Below are 11,836 nucleotides of genomic sequence, written 5' to 3' on the forward strand. Positions count from 1 at the left end.
CACTTAAGTCTGCCAGAGCAATGAAAGTGACCATTTGGCTGAAGGGAGGGTGAAGTGGATAGAATTTCACAGAGGCAGACTCAGAGGGCTGGCAGTAGTGTGTGGGGAATGCAATAGGAACTGGGTTTAACACAACCCAGTCGGGGGAGGAAGAGAAGGCAGCTCTGTATGTGTACTTAGGACAATAGGAAATAATTTCATATTTCCCTGACATCTACATTTAGGTAAAAACAGGTTAGGGATAGGTCCTAATTCAGACTAGATCTTACACAGGTACAGGTTTAGCGTACAGGCCTGGGCATACAGACCAAGGGAAACAGGTTCAGGCCTGAGAATACAGCCCCAGGGAAAACAGGCTCAGAGTTCAAGCCTTGGCATATAGACACAGGGAAAACAGGTTCCGGGTTTAGAGACAGAAACAGGTCAGGGACTGGCAACATAGTAGCTGCATCAACACCAAAGGAGAATGTTACTCAGGCACCTCCCAACATGTAGAGGTGCCTTAATTACTAAGTGCCTCCCAGCAATTGGCTGAGAACACATTAGGAGCCCACACACTGTCTCTAAGAATCAGGAAGTTCGTGCTCATGTGCACTAAGCATGCTGCTAGAAAACATGCACAGCAAGTAGAGGAGCTTACAGCACGGCCAGGAATGGTGAGTAAGTCAGTGTCCCTGCATGGTAACAGTGAAACATGTAGAGGAACAGAGCGGAGCAAGGAACACTTAGTGGATTCTGCTAGTGGATTCTACATCTAAACACTACTCAGTGGTTTCTACTGCCTTTCAGGAGATGATAGCATGCACTCAACCTCAAGTCAGTAGATGCCAATATTTCTTGACAAAAGAAAACGTGATTGCTTTGTGCTCTGGGATGGAGCATGACATGGGCCCCTGGACTTGTGTATTGAAGAATAGTCTCCGGCTGTTGCAGAAAGAGAATGGCTGATTTACATTGCCGCAACCTGCAGGAATGTGATGGTGCCTATGTTGGAGCATCTGCACAAGCATTGTAAAGAAGTGACTGGCTATATCGTGCAGCAGCAAAACTGAAGCCTGACTTACTTTGAAATTCACCTTTGGCATCCTCTGCCCGATGCGTGTCACCTACTGAAGCTTTTCAAAGGGGTTACTGAATTTTTCCATAGGGACAGTATTGACGGTATATATGACATGAAGGACCAGATGGTTTATCACCGACCTAATGCCCATCAGCCAACAAAGTTGCACCAGTTTAACCACCAGGTTCAGTCATACCCACACTGTGAACTGTACCCTGAGCCATGTTCCCATTCACTTCTGCCTTAGCAGATTGGACCACGGGTAAAATCTGGCCCCAGTGTCACGTTAGCGAGGGGATTCAGAGCGGCCGGTGGATTTGTGAGAATGAGCCAGAGCACGAGTCTGGAGTCCTTTATGGTAGTGAATCCGCATGGATTGTGTCGGCGTTCTCCCTGGTGCCAGGGACTACACGGTTTATGTCCTTATCACTGAGTGACTGATTTTGTAGACTCTTATTTATTACATTTCTATATAAAGAGATGTCCAGATATTGGCAGATACGTTCGTCTGTGTGCGACACTTTGTTGGGGAATTTTTGGGTTTAGTTCTAATGGAAACATCTCCGGTAAGGCAATCCTGCGCTTTGTACTTTCAGCACATTACAATATGTAACTCTCAGGTAATGAAATTAATTCTGGAGTAAAAACAGATGTGAGCGCAGCCGAGTTCTATTTTCATGAATTTCAGCCAAAACCCAGTTTTACACATCATCATTTGATACATATTTTTGACAGGACATTTTGGTGAAATAAAGGTTACATGGTTGGGTGAGAATGAGGGTGAAGTCAACAAGGCGTGGGACCCCGGTACAGCGGTGAGTGAGGGGGTCCGGCATGTGCAAGCATGATGAATGTGCGTAACTGTGATGTCATGGACGGTGACACAGAGGCTGCAGGTGAGGACGTGACATCACAGAGGGGTGCGATCCGCCATCAGTGGCCCCAGGAACCATGTTAGCAAGTTCACAGCTTCTTTTATTGTTAGCAAAATGTATGTTTTATATCAAGGCTTAGACAAAGCCTTGGAAAACCTCATAGAAAGGTATCTGCAAAAGCATCCAATGGACCCCCCTCCTCCAAACTGCCCCACTGGGGGATAATTTACAGTATAGGGACATCTATGGAGGCATTATGTTAGTTTCAGTGCAGGTATTTTAGGGATAAAAATAAATATTTTTGTATCACTTGGGATTCAATAAAATGCATGCAGTGTTTGGCTTCCATACCCACTGTGTCATGCTGTCTGTTTCTGGCTGCAAGATGAGCTAACTGAGAATCTGTCAGGGAGCTTGTTCTGACTGGAGCTTACTCTACTTCCTTTCTTCTGAGCTCCTCTCGGCTGATTTATGACACAAAGTTCAGCCCAACTTTTACCAAGTCATAAATAAGCTAAGAAGTACAGAGATAACAGCGAGGCAATACTGGGCAAGGCTATACTGGGCGAGGTTATACTTGGCAAGGCTCTACTGGGTGAGGCTATACTGGGTGAGGCTATACTGGGCGAGGCTATACTGGACGAGGCTATACTGGGCGAGGCTATACTGGGCAAGGTTATACTGGGCGAGGCTATACTGGGCAAGGCTTTTCTGGGCAAGGCTATACTGGGCGAGGTTATACTTGGCAAGGCTCTACTGGGTGATGCTATACTGGGTGAGGCTATACTGGGCGAGGCTATACTGGACGAGGCTATACTGGGCGAGGCTATACTGGGCAAGGTTATACTGGGCGAGGCTATACTGGGCAAGGCTTTTCTGGGCAAGGCTATACTGGGCGAGGTTATACTGGGCAAGGTTATACTGGGCGAGGCTATACTGGGCGAGGCTATACTGGGCGTGGTTATACTGGGCGAGGCTATAATGGGTGAAGCTATACTGGGCGAGGCTATACTGGGCGAGGCTATACTGGACTAGGCTATACTGAGCGAGGCTATACTGGGCGAGGTTATACTGGGCAAGGCTATACTGGGTGAAGCTATACTGGGCGAGGCTATACTGGGTGAAGCTGTACTGGGCGAGGCTATACTGGGCGAGGCTATACTGGGCGAGGCTATACTGAGCGAGGCTATACTGGGCAAGGTTATACTTGGCGAGGCTATACTGAGCGAGGCTATACTGGGAAAGGTTATACTGGGAAAGGCTATACTGGGTGAAGTTATACTGGGCGAGGCTATACTGGGTGAGGTTATACTGGGCGAGGCTATACTGGACAAGGCTATACTAGGCAAGGCTATACTGGGCGAAGTTATACTGGGCGAGGCTATACTGGGTGAGGTTATACTGGGTGAGGCTATACTGGACAAGGCTATACTGGGCGAGGCTATACTGGGTGAGGCTATACTGGGTGAGGCTCTACTAGGCGAGGTTGTACTGGGTGAGGCTATACTTATTGACTCAAGTATAAGCTGAGGGTGGTGCTGCACAAGGGTTAATGGTGGTCCAAAAAGATGCTCCATAGATAAATATGGCCCACATATTGCTGCTGCCGCTCCAATTTAAAAAAAAATGACATACTCACCTCTCTGTCATTGGGGGCCAGGTGCCGGTGTCCTGAGCAGGCGGGGACACTGGAGCGCTATGTGGGACAGGTGCTGGTGTCGCTGCTGGCTCAGGCCCCTTGCACTGGCTAATATTCACCTGTCCCCGTTCCATTGCCACGGGCCGCTCTGTCTCCCGGGTCCTCTGCAGTGACTACGTTATCGCACCATCTGACATGAATCTCACAGTCAGAGGACACAGAAGACAAAGTGGCGCACGGCAGTGGAACGGGGACAGGTGAATATGGCTCCCCCCGTCACCCCCTCCTGGCGCGGTCTCTGCAGCCCCTCTTCTCCCATGTCTCGAGGCCGCTGCTCTTCCAGGTTTCAGCGGTCACGTGGTACCACTCATTAAAGTCATGAATATGCGCATATTCATGAACTTTAATGAGCGGTACCACGTGACCACTGAACGCAGGAAGAGCAGGGGCGCCGAGACCAAGGAAGAAGCACGAAGCTGCAAAGACCGCGCCAGGAGGGGTTGAGTATGATCTCTGACATCCCGGCTCCCCTCCCCCACCGACCCCCATTTATGACTCAAGTATAAGCCGAGAGGGGGACTATCAGCCTTAAAAAATGGGCTGAACATCTCGGCTTATACTCGAGTATATACGGTATATTGCACATAAAAACATTTCACATCAAATAATCAACACTACAGATTTACAACATAAATTAACTAAACGATTACGTAAGTATTGATAGTATTTTATTTTCAATTCATTCAAGACTAGAGTTGAGCGATACCGTCCGATACTTCAAAGTATCGTATCGGAATGGATCGGCCGATCTTTAAAAAAAGTATCGGTATCGCCGATTCCGATACCGGAAGTCCCATTCAAGTCTATGGGACTTCCGGTATCGGAATAAGAAAAACCCTGTTTTTGCCTTGTACAGCCTCTCTGGGGTCTGTACGGGCCTTTCGGGGGGCTGTGCCGGCCTGCCAGGGGGTCTGTGCAGGCTCCGGTGGTCTGTGCCGGCCTGCCGGGGGGGCTGAGCCGGCCTGCCGGTGGTCTGTGCAGGCTCCGGGGGGCTGTGCAGGCTCCGGGGGGCTGTGCCGGCCTGCCGGGGGGCTGTGCAGGCTTCGGGGGTCTGTGCAGGCATCGTCCGATGGGACTACAAGTCCCATCGGGCGATGCCTGCTACCATGACAGTGATTGACACATTAGCCAATGATGGGACAGTAGTAGTCCCATCATCCGGCTAATGTGTTGAATGTAAAAAAAAAAAAAAAAAAAAAAATTACATGCTACATACATACTACATTCATACTACATACTTGCTACATTCATACTACATATATACTACATACATACTACATATATACTACATGCATGCTACATACATACTGCATGCTACATACATACTACATGCTACATACATACCACATATATACTACATACATACTACATGCATGCTACATACATACTACATACATACTACATGCATGCTACATACATACTACATACATACTACATACATACTACATGCATGCTACATGCTACATACATACTACATACATACTACATGCATGCTACATACATACTACATGCTACATACATACCACATACATACTACATGCATGCTACATACATACTACATGCATGCTACATACATACTACATACTACATATATACTACATGCATGCTACATACATACTACATGCTACATACATACTACATATATACTACATGCATGCTACATACATACTACATGCTACATACATACTACATATATACTACATGCATGCTACATACATACTACATGCTACATACATACTACATATATACTACATGCATGCTACATACATACTACATGCTACATACATACTACATATATACTACATGCATGCTACATACTACATGCTACATACATACTACATATATACTACATGCATGCTACATACATACTACATACATACTACATGCATGCTACATACATACTACATGCTACATACATACCACATATATACTACATGCATGCTACATACATACTACATGCTACATACATACTACATATATACTACATGCATTCTACATACATACTACATGCTACATACATACTACATATATACTACATATATACTACATGCATGCTACATACATACTGCATGCTACATGCATGCTACATACATACTACATACATACTACATGCTACATACATACTACATACATACTACATATATACTACATGCATGCTACATACATACCACATATATACTACATACATACAATACATTCATACAATACATACATAGACATACAGTACATATAACATAGAGTAACATACTTACCAATACTTGTCACATTGTTCCCCAAAGCCATTGTCTTTTCCGGAATAAATATTAACATAACAAACCACAAAAATACTCACCCACGATCCGAAGCAGTCCACGAGTGTGTCCCACGACGATCTTGGGTAGAGAACTGCAGCATCAGATGATGCTGCCGTTCTTTACGGGCTGCAGGAATCCAATGACGGAAGGTAGGTATCCTTCCGCACTGTATTCCTCCGCCACTTAAAAAAAAAAAGTCCCTAGTCTCACTTTATGCCATTGCTGTGTGGGAATTTCCCACAGCTGACACCTGCCGTCAGCTGGGCCACCTGCAACGACAATGCCCCAACCGGACTCAGCATACCCAGTGGCCAAAGGCGGGAACAGCTACCTTCAGCCGGGCTGCTGTACACTGCTACCAAGGTGAATCTGACCCGGCATTGGGGGCTACGACTAACTAAGGGGTGGAAGAGATGGAGGAAGTGCCGCATGAAGTAGACCCCGTGCAGGCAGCCTGGGCAGATAATGGACAACAGCATCGACAGGTCGTGTGGGTTAATGGGAAACGTATGCAGGGACTAAGAGATTCTGGGGCAACTTTGACCCTTGTGAAGCCTCATCTCGTCAGGGACCAAGAGAAGACGGACCGGACAGTGGCAGTCCATGTAGCAGAGGGAGCTATACATCGACTACCCACTGCCAGGATTCACCTGAACTGGGTTGTCGGGGATGGCCTTGTTGAGGTCAGCTTGATGGAGGATTTGCCTGCAGACGTCTTGCTGGGAAATGACTTGGGGCCCATGTTGTCTACATTCTCGGTGGCCCCTCTGCCTGAGACCTATCCTCACACTCAGAGGAGGCCCATGTAAGACATCCCAGCCCTGCACGTATTCCCATAGCCAGACACATTTCTTGGGCCACCCCAGATGAATTTAAGAGGGAGTTACTTGAGGATCCTTCATTAGAGGGATATCGTGGGAAGGCACAGGAGGGGAGAGGAGTACTGGAAGGGGAACAGTTTGTATGGAAGCAGGGTCTCCTCTACCGGATCACAGAGCAGCACCAAACAGGGACGAGCCCCACTATAAAACAACAGCTGGTAGTTCCCAAGAAGTATAGGCAGGAGTTACTGCGATTCTCTCATGATATACCCTTGGTCAGGCACTTCGGCGTAAGTCGCACCAGGCATCTTCTGACACAAAACTTCTTTTGGCCGGGGGTAACCTATGATGTTCGTCAGTACTGCCAGACATGTGACAGTTGTCAGCGCATTGGCAAGAGAGGGGATCGATGCAAGGCCAAATTACGCCCCCTCCCCATTGTGGAGGAACCATTTAGCCGAGTAGCGGTCGATCTGATAGGGCCGATAGCCAAACCCAGTCCGTTCGGGAAAAAGTATATATTGACAGTGGTAGATTATGCCACACGGTATCCAGAGGCGGTTGCGTTACCTAACATACTGGCAGAGACAGTATTGGACAGGATCCACCAGGCCGGAATCACCCTGAACCCAAACAAGTGTCACGTTGGCAAAGCAGAGGTTCAGTATTTAGGGCATTGGGTGGGAAGTGGGAAACAGCGACCAGAACCAGCCAAGATTGAGGCCATAGCCAAATGGCCCATCCCACGCACTAATACCCAGGTCATGGCATTTCTAGGGACAGCGGGGTATTACGGGAAATTCGTTCCCAATTACAGCAGCGTAGCCAAGCCCCTCACTGATTTGACCCGTAAGAACCAACCCCGCCAGGTAACCTGGACCTCAGAGTGTGAGGAAGCCTTCTGCCAACTAAAGGACGCCCTCACCAATACCCCTGTATTGGCCGCACCCGATCCAACTAAACGTTTCCTGGTTCACACAGACGCTTCTATGTTTGGATTGGGGGCAGTACTGAGCCAAGTCGAGCCGGACGGCCAAGAATACCCGGTAGCTTACCTGAGTCGGAAACTACTGCCCCGTGAAGCTATGCGGCCATCGAGAAGGAGTGCATGGCGGTAGTACGGGCACTCAAGAAGTTGCAACCATATTTGTATGCACGACAGTTTTCCCTCCTAACGGACCATAATCCCATAGTCTGGCTTAATCGGATCTCCGGAGACAACGCCAGATTGCTGCGGTGGAGTTTCGCCCTACAACCTCTGGACTTCACCATCCACCACAGACCCGGCAAACAAAATGGTAACGCCGATGGACTAAGTCGACAAACGGAACTTGTACCAACCCCATAAACTTCGGTTATCCCCAAACCGATCCGTTGAGGATCAGAATGTGTATGCCGATCGCGTCGCTGAAAAGGGGAGCCGTGTTACGTGTTACAGAACCACTTAGCACCCAGAATATGTTGTACAGTTATATGTATGTATAATAGGTTCTATGTGAGATGCATGTTCCTAATGCATCAGCATTCCCCTTTTGTCCGCCCCCCCCACCTTTGTAATTTCCACAGTAAACATCGGCAGGCTCCGGCCACATGCGGCTTTTGTAATGCATGTCTGGCCTGCCGCTTTTCTATTGGCCGGCCCTCTGTATCTGTGTGATATATTCTGTGTCCTGTGAGTAAAGTGTTGTCAGGCTGGAAATACATGGAGAAGCAGTGATCTTTTACAGTATATGCGCCCATGTAACCAAGGAATTCCAGCCAGCGAGATTCATTCATAGAATCATAGAATCATAGAATCGTAGAGTTGGAAGGGACCTCCTGGGCCATCTGGTCCAACCCCCTGCTCAAAGCAGGATTCGCTAAATCATCCCAGTCAGATGTCTGTCCAGCCTCTGTTTGAAGACTTCCATCGAAGGAGAACTCACTACTTCTCGTGGCAGCCTGTTCCACTCATTGATCACTCTAACTGTCAAAAAGTTTTTTCTAATATCTAATCTGTGCCTCCTCCCATTCAGTTTCATCCCATTGCTTCTAGTCTTTCCTCGTGCAAATGAGAATAAAGTTGACCCTTCTACAATGTGACAGCCCTTTAGATATTTGTAGACAGCTATTAAGTCTCCTCTCAGTCTTCTCTTTTGCAAACTAAACAATCCCAAATCCTGCAACCTTTCCTCATAAGACAGGGTTTGCAGACCGGTCACCATTCTGGTCGCTCTTTTCTGAACTTGCTCCAGTTTGTTGATGTCTTTTTTAAAATGTGGTGCCCAAAACTGGACACAATATTCCAGATGAGGTCTGACCAAAGAGGAGTAGAGGGAAATAATGACTTCACGTGATCTAGACTGTATGCTTCTGTTAATACATCCTAGAATTGCATTTGCCTTTTTTGCTGCTGCATCACACTGTTGACTCATATTCAGTCTGTGATCTATTAGTATACCCAAGTCTTTTTCACATGTGCTGTCACTTAGCCCTATTCCTCCCATTCTGTATATGCTTTTTTCATTTTTATTGCCCAGATGTAGTACTTTGCATTTCTCCCTGTTAAAAACCATTCTGTTAGTTGCTGCTCACTTCTCCAGTTTATTTAAATCTTTTTGAATCCTCTCTCTCTCTTCTCTAGTATTAGCTATCCCTCCTAGCTTTGTGTCATCAGCAAATGTAATTAGTTTACCCTCAATTCCTTCATCTAAATCGTTGATAAAGATGTTGAACAATACAGGGCCCAGGACAGAGCCCTGTGGTACCCCACTTGAGACATTCTTCCAACTGGATGTGCAGCCATTTACGACCACTCTTTGGGTCCGATCACTAAGCCGGTTATGAATCCACCTAACAGTTGCCTTGTCCATTCCATACTTAGTCATTTTTTCAATAAGGATTGTATGAGAGACTTTGTCAAATGCTTTCCTGAAGTCAAGATATACTATATCTACAGCATTTCCTTGATCCACCCAATCAGTGATTCCGTCATAGAAGGAAATTAAGTTAGTCTGACATGACTTATTAGTTACAAACCCATGCTGACTCTGTTTAATCACTTCATTCTTATCCAGGTATTGACATACATGTTGTTTAATAATTTGTTCAAAGATCTTTCCTGGTATAGAAGTCAGACTCACCGGCCTATAGTTGCCTGGGTCCACCTTCTTCCCATTTTTGAAGATAGGAACAACATTCAGACTCCAGCCAATGCAGAGTGGACCTCCGAAAACACGGGGTGGTACTGAAAGAGGTACCCCAGCTTGGTAGACCCCGTTACAGCCCTCATTCCTCATTTCTCATCAGGGCCCTCATTCCTCTTGGTATCTGTTATGATCTATGTGATTATTGTTATGCTGTAATGTCTATCGTCTGTACAAGTCCCCTCTGAAATGTAAAGTGCTGCGGAATATGTCGGCGCTATAGAAATAAAATTTATTATTATTATTATTATTATGGCTGGGTGTGTGTAAGAGGACCTGTAGTGAGGTCATGACCATGTGATCCATGCCTCACCTGCGGGTGTAGCTACAGACCATATAATGTGCCTGAGGTCTGGTCACATGGGGGCAAGAGTGCATGGACCTGATTGGTTTGTGTGGAAGGTGTGATGCCTTCCTGAATAGCACCTGCTGCGACCTTGGACCTGGTGATGCCGGTGTGTTGGGAGACCCTGGGAGTAGGGTCGGATCCCTGAACAGCACCCGGACAGGCCATGTGTGAGAGCAGAGTCTGTGACGGCCTGCGTTTGGTGAAGCCACTGCCTGGCTGTGGGTCTGGAACCGTGAGATGGCCTAGTGAATAAGGCACCGTCCGGAACGGTGTTCCCAGTGCGGCCGCTTCCCTGAGAGAAAGGAATAACCAAGAGTCGGCGTCTGGAGCAGGAGCTCCTAAGAGGTAACCCCAGACAGGGGGAAATAACTGTGTTGAGGCTATGGAGCCTGTTTTCTGGACATGGCACAGGACCGAGAGAGCGAAGCCCTATGATGAACACTGACCTGTCTGATGTAAGACTGTTGCCGTTTATGGTTTATGCTGTATAATAAACCACATGGACTGTTTAAGTGGAAAGTGTTCCTGTGTGCATCAGTATCGATCAGTATCACAGCCAAGTGAGTGTTCCCCAACGCACTCAGTGAGCGCTACCTTACAACACACACACACACTCATTTTTATAGCTATAGGCTTATGTATCACAAAGGTCTGCTGCATATGAAATGAATGGGGGGAGAAAGAGAACTGATCATTGTGCATGGGGTATCACTTAGGAAGCCTAGCTCTTTTTCTGGTGACTTATCTGCAGCAGGTTTACCAGTGAGAAAGGGTAATGTAGGCTCTAGGAACAAGCAATGGGATTATTTAACTTCTATATTAAGCATAGCCTCCACTACATGTCCAATGGAGATCAAATCCACTTTAGCAAAACACTGCCATAATATCACAACTATTTACAATGCTGTCTGGCAATTCTCGAGTATTGCAGCTTATATCACATTCACTTCTGAGAGATGAGATCACGGTGTACAGAGCTGTGAGGATCTGCAGTACTGAGAACGGCCACTACACGGTGTACAGAGCTGTGAGGATCTGCAGTACTGAGAACGGCCACTACACGGTGCACAGAGCTGTGAGGAGCTGCAGTACTGAGAACGGCCACTACACAGTGTACAGAGGTATGAGGAGCTGCAGTACTGAGAACGGCCACTACACAGTGTACAGAGCTGTGAGGAGCTGCAGTACTGAGAACGGCCACTACACGGTGTACGGAGCTGTGAGGATCTGCAGTACTGAGAACGGCCACTACATGGTGCACAGAGCTGTGAGGAGCTGCAGTACTGAGAACGGCCACTACACAATGTACAGAGGTATGAGGAGCTGCAGTACTGAGAACGGCCACTACACAGTGTACAGAGCTGTGAGGAGCTGCAGTACTGAGAACGGCCACTACACGGTGCACAGAGCTGTGAGGAGCTGCAGTACTGAGAATGACCACTACACAGTGTACAGAGCTGGGAGGAGCTGCAGTACTGAGAACGGCCACTACACGGTGTACAGTGCTGTGAGGAGCTGCAGTACTAAGAACGGCCACTACACTGTGTACAGAG

The sequence above is a fragment of the Dendrobates tinctorius genome, unplaced genomic scaffold (assembly GCF_039654945.1).
Source record: "Dendrobates tinctorius isolate UK_male_01 unplaced genomic scaffold, ASM3965494v1 ptg000311l, whole genome shotgun sequence".
In the NCBI taxonomy this organism is placed as follows: Eukaryota; Metazoa; Chordata; class Amphibia; order Anura; family Dendrobatidae; genus Dendrobates; species Dendrobates tinctorius.